The sequence below is a fragment of the Anas platyrhynchos genome, chromosome 4 (assembly GCF_047663525.1).
Source record: "Anas platyrhynchos isolate ZD024472 breed Pekin duck chromosome 4, IASCAAS_PekinDuck_T2T, whole genome shotgun sequence".
Taxonomy (NCBI): domain Eukaryota; kingdom Metazoa; phylum Chordata; class Aves; order Anseriformes; family Anatidae; genus Anas; species Anas platyrhynchos.
This window is the reverse complement of record NC_092590.1, coordinates 23,530,508-23,550,281: the sequence shown is the minus strand read 5'-3', so window position 1 is coordinate 23,550,281 and position 19,774 is coordinate 23,530,508. Positions and strand designations below refer to the sequence as shown.

General features: G+C 44.3%; 1 long non-coding RNA gene across 1 annotated transcript; it reads right to left on the bottom strand.

Annotated features, from left to right (window-relative positions):
• Positions 1 to 5,680: 5,680 nt before the first annotated feature.
• On the bottom strand, positions 5,681 to 10,233 carry LOC113843508 (uncharacterized). The gene is made up of 3 exons (XR_003496852.3): positions 10,013 to 10,233; positions 7,906 to 7,991; positions 5,681 to 7,028 (listed from the first exon to the last, which is right to left on the bottom strand). It is a non-coding gene; the product is annotated as an uncharacterized lncRNA (long non-coding RNA).
• Positions 10,234 to 19,774: the final 9,541 nt, after the last annotated feature.

Here is a 19,774-nt window from a genome sequence, read left to right as displayed (position 1 = left end):
ACTCCTTCACACTTTGCAAGGTTGTGTTGAGAAAGGGTGGTGGCAAGAGCCAACTCACAGGTTAACGTCGTGGGGAAGAGGAGCCTTGGGAGTATTTTTAATAAAAGATGTGGATAAGATCAGCACAGCCAACATACACCCCACTGAAGTATTCCACAACCAGGTGCGTAAGTAAACTACATCTTCAGTTGGGATAAAAGCCAACCCAGGGATTAAAGCAGCATCTTGTCAAGGCTCTTCATCATAAATTACCTGTATTGTCTCTTGCAATGGGTGGAAACAATTCCACCCTCTCTCTGTGATGATGTGAGTCACTGAGTTATGCTGTGCAGTAAAACAAATAGGTCTGGCTTTGGATAACAAACCTTCCTCTCCAAGCTCCCTTTTAAAGGAAATGGACATGGAAAACAGGCTAAATATGCCTCTCCCTGGTAAAACATTATTAATAAACAGAAAATAAGTGTTGTATCCAATCAGGAAAACACTGTAATCAGATGACACTTTGAGCATATATCCAGTTTTCCACAGAAAAGAGCTACTGGGTATTGGCACAGTTTCCCAGATGGTGAGCACTGGATAGCATGCAGCCTGGCATCATGCATGGACCCAAGCTTTAGAGACAGGACACTAAGTAGCTCTTCAAAATTGTTTCCTTACCCTGTTCCTAAACAGCAAAAGTGGGTCAAACCTTCCCTTCTGACCTGGTGTTTTCCCATCCCATCCTGTCCCATCCCAATGCTGACACCTACAACCCCAGCTACCCACCTCAGAGACCTCACTTTACCATACCCTGATCTTCTGTGGCAGATCTTATTTCAAGGCTGTTTAACCTCTGTGTGAAGACGCAAATTTTGCATGACTGTATCTCTTACATATTTCTGAGGTTTTAATTCAAATAGTCTCCAAAAAAATCACTTGTACAAACAGGTGCTTGAAAGGAGGATAACAGCTACACAGCTTATCTGAAAGAAGAAAAGAAAGTAGTGCTTCAGTGGCTGGAGCCAGGTTGGGCCCAGAAGGACCGATGTGGGGCTGAAACAGGTAGGATGGGCTGGAAATGAGCTACCTTTGCACAGGACCACATGGGGTCTTAGTGCTAACTGGCCCAGGAGGACCCATTTCACAGCCCAGAATTTCCCTTCTTTTGGTTCTCTGATAGATGAGGGACAGCAAAAGGCAAAATCTGTTGGTAGTGTGGAACCACCATGCTGCTTGTCTGGGTGGCTTTCCTAAAGCCAAGGCTCCATGTTCACCCTCAGCATTAAACCTACCTGACCATGTAACTCTTTGTGAGGCTGAATGGCCTTTTCAGCAGGAAAATATGAGTGAATAAGATTTAAAGTTCATCATCCATTTGGATATTTCTTCCACATCCAGTTTCTTTCACTACAGGGTTCAACGCATACTACAAGCTTCAAGAGCCAATTTGTCACGTATCTCACCCAGCAGTGTCATCTATCACAGAATATTCAATATTTGTCAATAAATCCTCTTGTCCTCTTTTAACAAAAGGAAAACGGTATGGCTCAGCAACACACGCACAAGTTTCCCTTGCAAAGGTCCACGTTTCACCCTGAACGTGCCATCCTGTAGGAGCTAGGTCAGGATCTCTGCACTGTGCTCCCCTGTGGCCCACAGGGTAAAGTCCCGTACTTGCTCCAACCGAGAGTAACATTTCTAATGATTTCAACAGGACTACTCCTGGGGTGCATGACCTATAGCAAGATCCATTATCAGTGAGTCACTAGCAAAACAGGGACAGGCACCCAAGCATGTGCCATAAGAAGTGCTTAATTCTAAGTTGCCACTTCTGTTCCAGGCACAAAGAAGGGTTGATGTGCATTTTTCCATTTTTCCAGCTAGAACAGTTTTTCTAAGAAAAAAGTCTATCCTTTTTGGGAATTAGGGGGATATTTAGCCAGATTTTTTTTTTTTTTTAAATCAGAACCAGTTTTGATATAACATGAGTTCACTTGTCTTCCAGCAGTAAGCACTGCAGTGCTCCATATCAATGGCTCATTTTAAACTGTTTGGCTGATCCTTGCTCTTACCCATGCAGTATTCATTCACACCGACATTTCACAGTGCCCACCATGTCTTCCTATTTCCTCTTCTCTCATTCCTAAACTTATTTCCTTGTGTTTCTTGACACACTTAACTCTCTTAGTCACCTGATAACAAGGTGACCTGAAAGCAGGTATCCAGCCTTACTCCTTACTGCATACTTCCTACTGTTTTTGTCCTTTATTTGGCCCGTATTAAACTACAAGAAGAGACATTTACTTGGTTATCTTACTTGTTCGTTTATTTTTCAGCATCCATTTGCTTCATCTCTGCTTCTCTACATTTTCCGTTGAATGATCTTTTATTCCCCTTCATTAGTTTGCCTAGCAGCACCTCAAAATCCTACCCAGGCTTCCTCAGCACTAGTTTTTCTTCAATGCTTTTATGACATTTGAGTCTTGCTTTTTGTTGTAAGAATTGATAAAGATGATGGTCCATGCCCTTCTTGAGCTTGTGTCATTTAAGGAAACAGAACCAGAGTAAATTAATATTATAAATATGTTTGAAGAGAAATCATACAACTGATGAATGTTAAAGGGTAATTCAGCCTCTGCTCCCTGCGCTGCCTGCAGTGTCAGCTTGGGGTAAGGGTATTTCGGGATGCAAGTACCTTGGGGTGGCACTTGCAAGACCGGCAGGCGAGGGCTGGTGGTAGAAATGACAATAGGTGACAAACGGGGTTCTCGTGCCAGTCACAAGCATTTCTTATACTCCAAAACTGCCACCGGGCTCTATTTGCTTCTCCAGGGAGAGGTCAGCGCTGGCTCTTGCATGCTGGCACACGCTGCTTTTGTGTAAAAAGGGCAACAGGTGGCAATGCTCGCCCCAAGGTCACAGGGAAATGCGTCTGCTGGTCACGTAGGTGGGCAAACATAAAACCCCATTCGCATTCTCGTCTCACCTGTGTGACAGGCAGCAGGTACTGTGCTAGGTGGAGTTGTGGTTCTCACAATATGAGGATTTGATGACAGAATTTCAAAAAACACACAGTTGGGGAAGATTTTTTTTTTTTTTAGCTTTTATTCACTCGAAGTGACCATGGAGAATAAGGACCCAGGGACATTAGTGTGCAGTGCTGACAACATTAGGAAAAAAAAAAAAAAAAAAGAAAAAAAAGAAAAGCAAGATTAAAATAGACTTGCAGCTGAAATTGCTCGTGGTTGAAACATGATTTGGCACAAATTGTTGAGGAATGCAGCAGAAAGCAGCTTGGCTTGACTGAGTTGTGATGAACTGAAAATTACCTAATCAGCACAGATAGGGCAGCTTTTGCTCTCTTGTTTTTGTGCTTGTGTTACCAACCGCACACCTACCAGGTTAAATAGGGGTACTGCTCTTTTTACTAAAACCAGCGTGTGTTGGCTAGGTGCTAGCACTCCCTCGAGCTAACCCCCAAACTTCCCAGTTGTTTAGAGCATCACAGCTATCCTGAAAGGCTCCACATCCTACTGCTTCTCCTTGGGGACCTGACATTAAAATACTGCAAATGTGCTCTTTCACTTTACGGGAGTGCATATGCAAACTTCCCTCAGCCCTCTCTGCATAATGCACCTCAACCGGCATTATCATACGGAGGTAACCTTTAGATAACAGCTTAGAGATTAGCTGATAACAAAACAGATAACAGAAAAAAACAACCCAAGAGCTAGCAACCTGTCCAAAAAGTGGGATAATATGTCCTTCCTTGTATCAATTGCTTTATTCTCTGTGTGGACACAGCTCCACGCTGCCTTCAGCTGCAGCGCCCACCCTGCACAGCCTCACGCTGTGCACATCCTTCGAATGGGAGTGGAAAGGAGAGCAATGTCACAGTACCTGCATCCTCTGGCAAGTCCCTCTGACTGAGCACAGGCTGGTCTTGAACTGTCAGTGGGAACTGCTGAAGCCAAAACATAACTATTTTTAATATTTAAAAAACGTGAGTTCATTCATTTTCATTCGGTTTACTCAATATTCTCTTTTCTTCTGTTCAAAGGCTTGGAGAATGCAACTTCCTCTCCATTCTTATCTAAGCACAGAAGAAAATCCTTTCAAGGCCCAGGCTATAAAGCCCAGAGCAGCCCTTCACAAACTCTGCTGAGTTATCAGAGGCCTGGCTCTCATAGGGATGAAAGGACCTTTATCACATTCCCAGAAAGCAGTGTCGGGCATGGTTTTGACCCATGCAGAAAATTATTCCTCCCACTCTGATCTCCTAGAGAATGCCACAAAAATCTGCCAGTGTCCAGCAGCCTCATGCAGTCATTTATAACGTGGAGTAAAAACTACAACTTCCTAAACTTCAGGAAATTCTGCCCAGCCAAAGCAAGGCAACAGATGTTTCCTGAAATTTGTCATCACCTACTCTAGCATAGGGTTGCTACCCTGAGGACATTTCTGACGTTAATTTGATGAGAATTGTGAAATGGAAGTAAAATGATGGAATAAAAACACAGAGATCACCTTCAGCCTTTTTCAACAAGACCACACCAGGCCACATACAGCAATGGGCTCCTCATTATCACTACAGGAACTAGTAACAACTCGATTTTTTTTCATGTGACAATGCACATGAATACTGGTGCTAGCTAATAGGTTCAGCTTCTTCTGGAGGTGATGAAAATCTCTCCCTTAGCTTCAACAGAGACTAGATTAGGATATAAATAATTCACAGTGGGTGCAGTGTATTGCCTGGAAGATCTATTGCTGCTTAGTGGGGTTTTATCTAAAGTAAGATGGCACTCATTTTCCACGCTGGTAGTTATATGTACTCTTTGTACAATCAGATATTAAATGCACCTATAACTTAAGAACATTTATGTCTTAACAGGAAAGTTCTCCAACAAGTGAAAAAATCACTGCCACATCCATAAATGATTCCCACAGTTTTACAATGCCAATGCAAATGGGTGTAAACAAAGTTTCTCTGACGATTTAAAAACTTCAGGTATCCATACTCTTCGTCACAAAAGCAATTTCTCAAGGAGGAGTTATTATTGAGCTTTTCTGGTGATAGAGCACATATAACTTTCTGTTCTTCCCACATGGAACCTATGTGTCTGAATGTTCCTCACATAGACAAGTGCATGCATGCACACACACACACACACACACACATATACACAGAAACTTGTCTGCACCCCAGCAGAAACAGTGCAAAAGAAGCAGACTTAAGAAGACTGGCCAAGCAGGGACTTTGCGACAGGACATGTGGATGGGAAAGGGCCTCCTCACCAACCTGGGCAGTCTATGGCCAGAAAATGAGCACTTTAACTCCTGGGAGGCAAAACGCTAGACACTTCCATGGGTTGGGTGGTTCTGACTCATGCGAGACCACAACTGTAAATGTAATGAAATAGTTAATTATCCTTAAGACAGAAAAACATGACATGAATTTAAAGCAAAGGTCAAAAACACCGTTTCAAATTAATAAGAAGTTACCTGTATCTTTCAGAAAACACTCCGATTTTAAAATGCATTTAATTATTGCTGTGTATGGAAATATTTCACAAATGATTCCCGGTCGAACAGACACAAGCTAAGTTTTGGTGCTCAGGACCTCAGTGAGCCTGACATTCTCAGCCCTACTTCCACTGAAACCCCAAACGACTTTTCCCTGGCTTTCAACACAGCAAGGTTTGGTAAAAAGACGGGCCATCTCCAACCTGCTTAATATTTCCTCTTTGAGCCAGCAACCCCAAATCTGAAAGCCCTAACAAAAAAAGAGTTCATTCTTCCTCCTTCCTTTTGGACACCCTCATTAGCTTAATGTACATTTGCTCATTCTGCCAGTAACTTTCTGGCACAAAATTGTTCCAGCTTCTTAGTTAGGGAAAGTTTTTGTTTGGTTGTTTTTTTGTTTGTTTTCAATAAAACCTCATATTGGGGTCTGGTTTTTTATTGGAAAGTGGGAAGAGGGCCAAGAGTGAGAAGATGTGGTCAGCAGGGAAAACGGAGGGGGATTTGCAGCCCTGTTAAATTCCCCTTTCTTCCCCAGCAGTTAAATTTCTGTCCAGCTTCCTTCTACACGGAAAAATAGATTCTTTTCCAAAGCAAGCAAATGGATTTTTTTTCAGTCCTTCAGGTCATAGCAAGCACTTTCTTGGGTAGGTTAGTCAGGATTAGTAATTCTCCTCCCTGTTTGCAAGTACTAGAAATAAGTTTAGCACTCATATGCTCTGTTTCAGGACTGTTGCGAAACTTTCATTTTCAATATGATTCCAGCTTCTAGACCGTCATGTTCCTTTATCTGCTTTATTCATTCACAACTTGTGTGCCTGCGCTTGAAGCAGACTTATTTAGAAAGCAGTGTGTATTTAATAATATTAAGCTTTCTACAAATTTCACAAGTGACAAGAATAGTTGGGTTGAGTGGAAAGAAACAAAATGTTAAACCAATATCCAAGCTTGTCAAATGACCCCAAAAGTGGGGAATATTCTCGTTTATAAGGACACCACCTGAAAGTACATAGTGCAAATGAAATTCAGAAAGCTTAAGGAGTGATGTTTAATCAAAAGGTCTCTGCACAACTCAGAAGTGTTATAAGTTGCCCCCTTAATTAATTTTCAGAGAGCATTGCATTAATAATAGAAAGGAATTTATTGAGTAAGCAACAGCAAGCAAAACAGCTCTGGGTGGCTGGGGAGTCTCAGCTCCGCCAACGGCGCGCACCTCACCCCCCCCAGGGTCCCTTTTTATATTTTGGTGATTCCGGGATTACGTGATGGTGATTTTACGGATTCCGGGATCCTGGTATATTCTGCGACTGTGCGCACTGTTGCTAGGGGGTCGTCTCTGTCCCTCTGGTGGTCGTGAAGATGAAGGCCGTAGTCTTCCTCGGCGTTGTGGTTCAACTTCTTTTTTTTTTTATTTGGTCATGTTGGCCCAGCATGAGACAGGAAGGCAGGATGTTGATACACTAGGTTAGCAACTTATCAGGAGATGGTTACATGAGCTTTGCAGCAGGGTCTTTGAAGAGAGGCAACTGAGATGCAGAAGGAGAGAAGGGGAGGGGGTTCTCTTTTTTGTTACATTAAGCAAAAGAATTTTCATAGTGTCTAGCCAAGCATTATACAGCTCCTTACTTCAGCAGGGAGCTTTCACAACTCCCGCTCCTCAAACGGAACTCCTTGTTTTTATAATGCAAAAGACAATGAACGAACATTTATTGTGTATTACAAGAAGCATGCTGTTGGCAATCTTACCCTGACTGAACAGGCTCGCAAATAAGTACAGTACATAGAGACTATGCACCTTAACAGCGTTTTAACATCATAACTAAAGCACCAGGCACCTAAGGGTACACCTATCCCAAACTTCTGCAAGCTATTTGTCATCGTAATACCGGAGTACTTTCCAGGCAACAGCAAAACCTTCGGATTGTGAATAGGAAGATCTTGGCAGGGCAGACACAAATTCTTAATGAGCATTTGCTTTAAGGTCTTAATCGTTGCTTACTAATTTGTTTTTTGTTCCAGTAGGGGTCTGTGCATCGGCACCCTGCGCACTGCTGTCACACCACAGCCACGCTTCCCAGGAGGAGCCCGCTCCCCAGGACAGCTATGCCACATGTCCCACACCAGCACAATGGGGCAGTCCCCAAGTTAGTACTTGTCCTATAGCATTAGAAAAGATCAGGGCTAGACATTTCCCAGTAGTACCTTGGTAAACTGTGGACCTAGCTGAAAGAGGCAGCATATAAAACAACTTTTAATGCAGGCTCCTGTAGGGGGCTATGTTAGGTAACCAGTAAGAGGGCAGATCTGACACTGGCACTGCCGGGTAACCCCAGGCTGAATAAAAGCAAGCCAGCAAGGACTTTTGACACCAACACATTGGGTTACTTAAAAGCATCCACTTACTCTGCAACAGGGCAGCAGGGTCCCCTGGAGGGCCACTATCACGTCTGGACTGGGAAGCTCTCCCACAGCGGCTCTCAGGATCATGGCTGCCAGCCAGGAGAGAGAAATCAGAAATGACAGCTCTCAAGTGCAGCTGCTGGGCTAAGCCAGGTTATAAGGAAGGAAAACCAAGGACTTTCTGCAAGGTAGGGAAAGCCATCGTTCTCGTGACAAAGCCTCCATCCCAAACCTTAGGACGGACGTTGGAGGATGAACCCCAGCCCAAGGAAACTTCCCAGAAACTTTCAATTCAGGCTGCCCAAGCCCTGCAGGCAGCTCACATCCATCCTCACATGGTGCAGTAAAACACAGGAAACGTAGGTATGAAGTGAATAAAAACTACCCACATGAGTAAGCACTACAGAGGTATCCCTGGGCTGGTGCTATCAGTGGTACAGGGCGATAAGAGGGTTGCCAAGCGTAGCCCGGAGCTGACACTCCACTTAAACAGACAAACCCATCCAGATGGCCTTGAATAGCTGCCTATCCAGCGTTGTTGCACAGAACAAGCACGACCTGAGGAGCCCAGCAGACGCAGCTCCCTCTCTGCAGTCGCTAGGAGCTGGAGAGGTAGCACGGCTCAGCCTCCAGTGGCCATTTGTCACCTTGTCACAGCAGGACACGGCTCAGCTCTTCAGGCAACATTGCTGATCCGTTCCTGTGCCCTCTTCCCTGCAGTTCCCAGCCTCACTTGCACATCATTTTAATTTCTGAAGTCTCATACATGCACAGGCATGCCATGCTGCTTGCACATATCACCTGTTGCAAGGCCAAGCGGCTGCGCACTATTTTGCTGGAAATGCTGTAGTATTAGCTCACTGGACATTATATTTTGGTGCCTCAAATTCCTCAAATCTGTGGAAGGCCAGATTCTATCTGCACATCCAAAACCAGCATTGACTTCTATTAAACAACACAAGGCTCAACAATCCCTGGACAAGTACAGTTCACTGGCAAGCTTCCTTACTCCTTTTATGCTCCCTTACCAGTTATGCTGCCATTTTGCAGGAAATGTCCTTCCATTTTCATTAGTAAAAGACCAGTGCAAAATATCTTGGTGACTGATAAATTTTGAGTATATCGCTTGTATCCGTATCTCACATACCTGAAGTCTTTTACCATCAAAATGTTTTAAAACCATCAGTAATAAACCCCCGGTGAGACAGGAGTGAGTAATAGAGTGCTAGGTTAGTGCTGAACAGAGGTGGCCCCAAATGCCTTCTGACTGATAGGAAAGGATGTTCTGGCAGCAGTACATTTAAGCAAGCAATCAACAACCATAACAATTATTTATGACCTCCTTTCCATGGTAGGTCCCAGCAGGTTAAAATGCAAGCCTGGATTTTATTATGAAGGCTTTATCGCTTTTAAACAAAGCAAAACAAAACTCTCAAGCACACAGGAAGAAGGGTGCTTAGTGCTTGGGTAAGATGGATGAGAAACAAAGCTGTGCTGATTTTCAGCTGGTTGTGGCATTTTGAACAGCAGTGCAAAACTAGAAAAACCTAGAGGGAATAGCCACAATGAGATAGGGGGGCAATGTTTTAAGAGCTCTGGTACAGTCCATCACACACAATTAGCCAGAGCAGGAGAAGAGAGGGGATCAGGGCAGCCACAGGTACATCTCCCAGCAAACTTGCAGCCTCCACAGGTAGCACCCACCACCTTGCTCTGCCCCTCTACGAGCCCAGCTAGCAGGAAAACCTCCATGACTACCCAAACAAAATGTTAGCTACAGCAAAGTGTTGGAAGAAGGTATTCGAGTCACCCCTACTCCCCCTGGCTAGCTTTGTAAGCTCATTCAGTGAGGATTTCTGGTGCTTCCTTTGCATCATTACCCACTTACACCAGGCACATGGGTTTGGGAATGTACAGAGCTGGGAATGTACAAGCCCTACAAAGTAATTTAAGGACAGTGGGTGGAAAGTTACTTTCCATTTTACCAGTACCTGGTAATTAGGTACCTGTTGCCCCCTTTCTCACTGATACAGATGCACATAGTGGGAGGAGTTCACCAGTGGCTCAGCCCCACTCCCCCAAGCCCACCCCATCCACACGCAGCTCTCACCTTTTTGCACCAGCAACCACAGCCACCATGGGTGGAATATCTTCTGCACTGACCCAACAGCACTGGGAAAAGTCCACTGAACCCCTGGCACTTGCCCTCTCCTTTGGGTAAAAAATCTACTTTGGGGTCAGTTCAAGGATTTTATTTGTTAGTAAGATGGGAAAGGGAAAATGCTTAGGGTTAATTTGTTTCCAGGCTGGCTCTTCCCTCCTCTTCCTGGCTGGAGAGAGGATCTAGGCACAGAAAGCCTTGTTTATATAGGTGTGTTTGCTCCAAGATGCAGCAAAGAAATGAGGAGCCCTGAGCCGTCTTCTGCAGCACAAAGACAGCCTGGTGCTAAAACCACCTGTAAGGAGGAATTCCTTTTGCTTCAGAGAAGTCTCGTGGCGTGAGGCTGGGCTGTGAGCTGTGACTACCTTACCTTGAGACCAAGCTGCCCTGCCAGGGCTTTAAGCACTCAGATAAGCTCATCTGATTTACAGATGAGTTTGGGAGGAAGACAGAAAGCTTTCACCTCCACCTGAGAAACATGGAGAGAGTAAGAAGAGAAAGCCCCCCATGTACTGCACTAAGGGCAGCAAAAGTTTGGACACACCTGAAAAACCAGGCCACAAGCACTGCGCTTTAAAGGATGAGCAGCAGTTCTGAAAGAAGAGCAGATGTAACGCCTGATGCCGAAGTCAGGAATTTGGGAGATGGGGCAGCACCCGACCCTTGTACAGATCTAGATTAGACAGCACGGTCAATGACTTTACTGATAATTTGTTTTAAATATGAATATTTAGTTTGGCCAATGGCCAGGTAGCGGCAAATATATAGTCCAGCTTTTCCTTCAGACCCACTCTCAGTCAGCAGAGGGTTTCTTACTCCCAGAAGCAGTTTTCCTGCTTGCCCTGTAACTCCAGGCATCAACCCCCTGCTCACATCCTAACCTCTTTACCCACACCAAACTTGTCCCAAGCTCAGCACCAGCATGTTTCACACACCCCAGATATCAGCCCTCATATCTGCCATTGCCCTTTTGTCCCCTGCTCTGAGCAGCAGTCTGGACATGTGGAGGGGAGAAAACACATGGAGAAAAAGATCCCTAATTCCCTCCCGCTTCAGATCAAAGTTTGAACAACAAGCTTCTGGGACAGAGGGCAACATCAGTGCGGTGCACTTCAGCAGCAGCTCTTTCAGGGACAGGGCACGCAGCATTCGAGGTACTGAGGGCATCCTGGGGTGAAACCAGGCTCTGATTCACACCGAGGTACCATCCCGGGACTGAGTCCCCGAGACAGACGCACAGTGGCTGCCTGCACAAGGCAGGGGCTCCCCCTGCGTGGTGCAAGGGATCACCAGCCTGTTACGCATGTGATGGATGTAGTAACAGGGAAGAGGAAGCCCTGACCCAGCCTGTGTCAGCACAGCCTTCTGATATGAACAAATGAGGAGAGCACCCCAGTGCTGCCCAGGGGGCAAGCCTGGCTCTGCCTGAGGAGATGGATGTGGTGTGACTGAGCCAGCCTTGCAGCAACTCCCTTTGAAGTCAGATAGATCTTATTCCAAATCTTTGAAGAAAGTCACTTTTTTTCATTTCCCCCTCCCCCTGTGGAAAAGAAGGTAATCAGCTCCTAGTGCTCTGCTCAACATTTTTTTTTTCTTTCACAACCGCATTTCCTAATTTCCTCTCAGATCTTCAGCCACCACAGGAACAACCCGAAGGCACGTACATCTTTGATTACATCAAGAGCACGGCTCCTTCAGCAGCGCAGATCTTTGCTGGTATTTCACTGTGTTACTACCACTGGTAGAAAAGTCACAGTTTCAGAGTTACCCTCCTGAGGCCAGCTTTTTGCTGACACACACATGGGCCAAGCCAGGCCTGTTCCCAACTAAGTCACAGTGGTGCTGACTCCTCCGGGTTCCTGAAACTGCCCCGGGATTTAGCCCCTAATGGCACTGCCCAGACATCTCAAACCACACAGTATCTGTGCATTTCACTGATTGGGAAAGAGGGGCAAAGAGAAGTGTGTGGCTCAGCCTGCACAGAAAATGAATGGCAAGGACGTGAACAAAACCCAACAACGTTTACGCCTCTGTGCCAGCTACTGAGACTCACTGCTTCAATGAGAAGTGGCAAGATAAAAGTACCCACTTGTTTAATTTTACAAATTAAACCAATCAGACCTATGTTTCAAACCTTCCCCCATATAATTCAGGGAAAGGTGGCATAATCCCATATCAACGCAGTTTGTCTGGGGTCACTGATGTCAATACCATGACACTCAAAAGAGGTGGCCCAGCTTATTTTGCCCAGAAAATTAAGGAGTTGTGCCAAATCCAGGCTGGTAAATGTGTGCCCTAGAATATTTTATTACCCCTCTACTAATATTAAAGAACACAAAAAGCGATAAAAGAGATTCAAAGCAGAATAATGTCAGTTCTCTAATTTACTTAGCAATTTTCAGCTTTGACCTTTTTCACTATACAACGTGTGTAACTTCTGAGAGTATTGCAACAGTAGTCTGAATAAAAAGTAGCCTTCCTGTTACATCTATAGCAATGACTTCTTTTTACTCCATTGTTGCTCACGGCTTGACGAATGCCCGAATTTCTTTTCTTGCATACATTGTTAGAAATGATGTAGTGACACAACCCATCATCAAGGCTAGCAGGTCTCACAGAAAAATCATGAGCTTGACCCTTGGCTTTCCCTATTTACTAATCAGTCATCGTTAAGACTTCTTACTTCTGAAGTCGTACTCAGACCCCTGTGTCCTCCATAACCTTGCAGGATTGCCACTGTAATCGGAGCCGGAGCACAAAATGTGCTCCTGCACCTACAGTATGGTGATTATAACTACAGGAAGCAAAAAAAGGATTCTCTTCTAATTGCCAAGAAAAATGTCTACAACATCCATGTTCAAGCAAAACCCAGTGTCAGGACAGGGGACAGTGCACTGCTGAGGATTTTTGGTTTCTTTACACAGAGTTATGTGATGAAGCTGATGTTTTATATGATGTTTCTCTATGAAAAAATAAATAAAAATTAAACATCTGAAGGCATGAAGCTGAGACTGAATGTCCAGTGGCTAATGTCATCAACACTGAGCTAATGCATGACTGTGCTTTGCCTTACGTCAAACCGTAACACAAAGCCCTTCTGTGTCCTCTTCCTCATGCAGCTCACCAGCAGCGCTTGCTCTTCCCAGGGTTAGCCTGAAGTAGGTCAGAGTTTATCTGGAGTGGGGAGGGACCACCTTTTCTGCTTACTGTTTGCACGCTGCCAAGAACAAGAAGATCCCTATCTGCAATCAGGGGCTCTTCAAAGCTGTAAAAACACAAGGCAGTGTAGGAACCTGTCAGACACGCTTGCATAAATCCAGAAAATCTCCCTGTAGTTAACGATGATTGAATGATGAGATGCAAATTTTGGTATTTGGGATAAAGAAAACAGACTGCCCCTTGCATCTACAGACCCCCAGGATAACGACACTGAGCTCCAGGAACTACTCTGCCTTCACACCGATCAGCACAAATCTGGGTCCAGCCTGGATTTGCAGCAGTGACATTTGGGTTTTATCTCTTCATAAATTATATTTTTTTGGTAAATTTGGGAAAGGCGGGTGTATCACTTGTGCTGGAAAGTTTAATAATAATAAAAAAAAGTGAATTTAAACTCATTTGAATACTCTGATATATTTTGGAAGCTTGTTCAAATTATTATTTTCCAGGGTAAAGCCTCCATACAATACTGATCCACTACGGACAGACCTCCTGGCCAGCACGAAAACCTTCTGGAGTCTCAGGAAGAGAAAATGGCACAACGAGGCAGAGCTCAATGAGAAACAGCACTTGCCTTCAGTGACCCACTGACAATGACACGGTGCCACAAGCAGATGTAGCGGAGGCCACACAAAGCTCAGGTGAAGATAGCAGCAAAAGGATTCCTAGAGCGAGGTTTGGGTAAAAATGGGAAAGGATGGGCACTTGTGCGATAACACAACCTTCAGGTGGTATTCCCTGGCCAGTTGTTCCACCACAGGAGCAGGTTTGGAGCGCCACCGAGCTGAGCACAGGACAAGCAGCAGATATTACTCCAGGAACAGGATTCTGGGGAAAATGTGCAAGAGCCTGCTCTTAGACTTGAGGGAAAGGAAGCCAAATGCAGCCCCACAGGATGTAAAGGAAAAGTGAGTAAACGTAAACTTAGTTTATGCATACAGCATCATTTCCTGACCTGATTTGCTCACAGGCAGAGTATGAGTCATGTTCATTTTGAACAGAAATATTTTCTTAAAGCAAACAAACAACAAAGCCACACAAAATTCCTAATAAATAAAAAGAGCATAATAAACTGGAAATCTGCATTCTTCAGAAGATCTTACAAATCCCTCCAGGTTACTAATAAAGCAAGTGAGGCCAGTTCCTCGCATACTTGATGTTCAGTGGTGTTTACAAAAATCTGCAAAGTAACAGCACTGGTTAATGGGAGGTGCAAAAATGTCACGGAGTCAAGTGCACACCGTGTGCACCTTCCTGTCGTTTGAAAGCCAACAGCCCTCCTTTGGGTGTGACCACGTTATGGCCAGGTGGAAAAAAAAAAGAAAAAAAAAAAAAAAGAAAGAGAGAGGTAAAATAAAAAGCTGCATGTTTTGAATGCCACCAAAGGGTCATTTTGGTACAACTCATCGGGGGGCAGAAGTGCAAGCGTACAATAATTCTAGGATTATAACACAGGTAGTGTTGTAGCCCAGAGGAATTTTGGACACAAACACATTTCTACTTTTCTGCTTTGCAGAAAATAATGCCACCATGCTGAAGACATCCTTTCAGCCTGTCACTTAGACAGATACTATATGGGAATTTATACAATGAAGTAGCTGCCAACAGAAGTTGGTATAGATGTCTGTAATCCAGACCACCACAACTACTTGGTTATTACTGCTTTACATGAGCAACATGCATTGATGACCAAAACCAAAGACCTAGCAAAACAATCAGTGGACAAAACTCACACCAAAGCTAGCTGAGATTCTGAGCAGTGCAGTTACAGGAAAGGGTAAAACCTCTGTCCAGAAAAAGTCATGCATAAAGTGATTTCAAATCCTTTCATACTACTGTTTGTTTCAGTGACATGAGCCCCGCTCCAGCCACCACCCATCCAAAAAAAAAAAAAAAAGAAAGAAAGAAAATATTAGGTAATCTCTGTTTTTATGGCAGGTGGGTGACATCTGCACCATACTCTGCTCTCCAAAGAAGGTGCTGCAGTACGCAGCTGCAGCCCCCCGGGCCCTCAGCCCTGCCTTGGTGAGGCTGCGCTCAGCAAGCTCTCTCCTCCCCAGGTTTTAGTGATGACAAGCAAGGAAGCTGAGCTCAGAGTCCAAAAACATGTTAAGAAAACCCAAATAAATTCAAAACGTACTTGCTGATACCTTACGATCCCACCAAGCTGCTGTGAGAGGCCTTACCTTCTGGTTTAGTTCCTCTATAATTGCAGGGTACATGAATCCTGCTCTCACAAACAATATACCTGAAGGGGAATAAACCTGTTGCCTGCAGTCAGATCACTTTCATGAATAAGGGTTTCTGGATTGTGCCCTTAATCAGAAAATTACTGAAGACACATACAGATTTGACCAGAAAGTGAGGGAGTTACAGTTCAACCTCATTTCACATGGATCACCATCACATGGCTTTTCTTCCCACGGATACAAAGACACATTATTATTGCTTAAAAAAGAGGTGTACAATAATCTATGGCTTAATAAAGTGGAATTTTTAAAAATTACTTGGCTCAGGAAGAGGGACTCTACAAGGAAGAGTCTCCCTACCCACTACCTACATAAATTTATATAAATATTAGTCACCCACTATTTTTAGGTAGATTTTATCACCAGTTCATTAAACACCTATTAAGTCACATATACACACATAAATATATGATATAAATAATGCATATCGTCATGTATGGTATACAATCTATGAAGTCATATATGTGTGCATATACATAAAAATTGGACCGATGATTTTGTAATATCCATTAGCGGTCTACAGAAATGACAGATTCACCAAGGTCATTTTCCTACAGCACTCCTTCCTAAAGAAAAGTCATCTCAGATGGTAAAGCTGAACTGGGGATTATCTTTATGCAGCCAGATCTTGGCTGTGTGACAGAAAAATTAAAGGAGCCTGCTGATCAGCTAAAATACTACAGCTCCAAGTATGCCTGGATGACAGCCAAAGTCTTTGGAATTGTTTTTGCCATGAAATCTCCTTTAAGGCAGGAAGAACGGGAAAGTTTTCAGACTGGAAGAGGTTCTGTGATGAAAAGCTTGGAAATCAAGCCCATTATTCACATCCAATCAAGCCTGCCCCTCCCTGCCCCTCGCTCCCCCTCCATCCCCAGCACGGGCATGCCCATGCATACAAGTGCACCCCACATGCCACGCATGCTCCGTGCCTCTTGCACGCTTTTGGAAGTTGTTTTCGACCTGCTGTACAATATTTAATTCAAAGCTATGCTGTGGGTTTGCTGTTTGGGTGAGCTACGCTTTGTTCACACATTACAGGTCTTACAGACGGCCATCTCCTACAGTAAGTTCTCTGCCACCACAAGCCTCCTGGCTCCTCAGGGTGCCTCAGAGAGGCTCAGCTTGCCTTTTTCCTTCGCTTCCCACATGTCAGCCTTGGTGTCCAGTTACATTTCCAACACCACAGGCTTACCTCACCCTTGGTTTCTGTGCAGTCAGTACAGCACAGATACATTTACAATGCCGATGCCATACAGAACTGTACTACCTCGTGGCCACTGAGCGTACCGCGGGGAACTTCCCGCGGTGGTGGTGAATTACTGCAGTCACGCTCCCACTGAAGCCCAAGTAAGAACACAGCCCAGGGTCTGATCCTGGGAATTGCAGGCAACCAAAAAGCAGAGCCAGCACCGCTGCAAAATGCCCCCTGGAGCAGAGTATTTAACTGGCTTTCCTCACCTGGGACACCCAAGGAGTTCCCCCCATCCCCACCCAGACCTGTGTTTAGCCATGCACATGCCCTGTGTGCCCAGCAAGGGCAGGACGGTGCAGAGGCAGCCCCAGTGCTTGCAGGAACACTCGCTGATCCCATCTTTGCTTCCACACAAAATGTTTGAGAGGTTTTCACAAGACCAGCTTGTCACCACCCTAGATATTAGACTGGTTTCACAATACAATAAACCTAGTTTCATGGCTCCTGTTATTGAATTAAAGCTACCTTGCATCAGATGGCAGCGGCGTTAGCTCTGCTATGTCGGATTTCTTTCTGGGGTTACGACAAGCTACCACCGCAGCGGCAGTCTTTAGGACAGCTCAGGTATGCTCCCGACACCCTTCTCACTGGCTCCAAAGAGCAAGGATACCACGAGCTCCATGCCAGCTGCTCTGGCTCATTTGAGGGACATGCAGTTGTATGTCCTCAGCTGATCTGGGCTGACATTGCTGCAGCAGCTGCTTTCATCTCTGTGAGCCACGCTGAGCACAGGTCTCCTGAGACCACTCTGCAAGCCCATGGCCACTGACACCAGACACTGCCACAAGTGCTCCAGCACTGCTACCTGGTTTGAATCCCTGTCTGATCAAGCCTGTCTCACACCCTACTTTCCCTCCTGCCTCCCACATAATCACCAACTACTTACACTGGATCTTAACTCTAAATTTCAAGCAAGCCATTCTTTCCCCACCTCCCCAGAAGTGTTGTAATCACCACCTGTAGAAAATAAACTTCATTAAAGGTTTCCTTGGTGCATTGCACAGGATTGACATACAGCTTTTAGACCAACAGATGTGGAGAAAATAATTTCAAATGAATATGTAGAGACCATTTGCCTCTGAGTTATTTTTGTTCCAAGCTTGAGAGGTCACAACAATTTTCATACATGCACATGGAAGGGGACTTGGCCACCAAAGGTTAAGTGCGACGGAGGGAAATTTAGCAACTGCTTTAAAGCCTTGGGTCTGCGCTACGTCCATACTGAGCAACATATAGGCAATTTCATAATTATGGTTTTATCCAACCATCCTAGGAATACTTGCAGCCACTACAGAAATGCTGAAGCCATCACCCAGCTCCTCATGGCTCTGAGAACTGAGGAGCTCGCTAGGAACCCACCCGAAGGTAACTCACAGCCCTGGAAAGCTGTGGGAGGCAAAGCGTACCTGCCCAGGCTCACAGCAAGCCATATCTCCTTACTGCCATCAGCTGCTTGATCTCACCTTGTCCCTTCAGCCATCATGAGGAAGGGAGTCTGCAGAAAAGGTAAGACAGCACTTGCAGCTCTGAAAGAAAGCTGGATGAGGAACAAGCTATGTATTCCTCCTTGACCTGAACCCTCTCAATACTCCTTCCCCTGCTGCCCAGGCAGCATATTCTTGCCAACAGCCAGGCCTGATCTTGTGAAGAACATCATACAGGCTTTGACAAGACTTTCTTATGAAAGTCCTTGAGCATACTTTGCTACCTGTTTTATTTTCAAGCAACTCTGTCACATTGCAGAATCATCAGAATCCATTGATTTTATGAACATACATCCTACAACATATTTCATCATCATACAGATCATATGCACAAAACCAAACAGCCACCAACTCATCAGAACAAACCCAACCAAAATGTACAGAAACAGACAAACAGAAAAATTCAGAAACATAATCACTAGCAAACAAAAAAAAAAAAAAAAAATCACAGGACAACTCACCTACATCTGGGTTCACCAGCCTAACCTTCTAAAAATGACTGTATGAACGAAATTTAATAACTCTGATAGCTACTAAATATGCCAGACCGAGAGAGACAGCGGTTTCACAGCACGTCACTTTGCCATCTACTGCCACAAATGGCATCTCTCCAATCCCTACTACTCTACATGAACTCATGATGTTACCACTTCTGTTAACAGTCTTCTGTGTTCTAAAGTTTTGTTTGTTTGTTTGTTTTTTGAAAATAATATTTAATTGATTAATCTGATTGTTAGCTCAGAGTAATACTTCCTGAGCTGTAATATTTGAGGTTTGCAGCTTGTGCTTTATGCACAAAGAATGTATGTGCCTGAGAGTTTACCTTCTTTTTCCAATAATACCAGTTGGCTCAAGAAAAGATGTCTAGCTCTTACAACAGCTCTTGCTTCTCTCCTATATTTATTAAATTCAACATCACATTTTTAGATGGATTTTTGACAGTAAGCAGTATTTTATATATATATATCGTTACATATATATATATATATATATAGTTACAACAACATGGAAGTCCTTACATATTGCTAGACCACACTGTGCAGAATTTCCTAAAGTCTGATTTGAATATATAATGCTGGTATAGTTGAGGATCAGTGATCTTGAATGCTCTCCCTCAGTTTTCTTCATCTTCTAGTTCTTGGAAAGGTAACAGACTGCTTTAGTACATGGACAATATTCAGCAACATTCAGTGGGAGGTTTGAGAAAGGTAAGTGTTCGACCATCTTTGCAGTTTCTTCTTACAAGTCTCTAAAAGCATTCATATTCCAAATAATGCCAGAGCACAGGTGATCTGGGTGGTAACTTCCAGTCATGTCACTGCTGTAGTATTTGAAAGTGATCTTCCAAGACAAGTGCATTTAATACCCTAGACTTGCAGGGAAATCACTGAAGCCTCAAGGAATAAAAAGTGCTAAGGACTCCCTTTGACTCACTGGAGTGTGTTGACTCCCTGGGAGCACTTTTTCTGAAGCATGCAAGTTATGTTTCCTGCTAAGGCACAATACC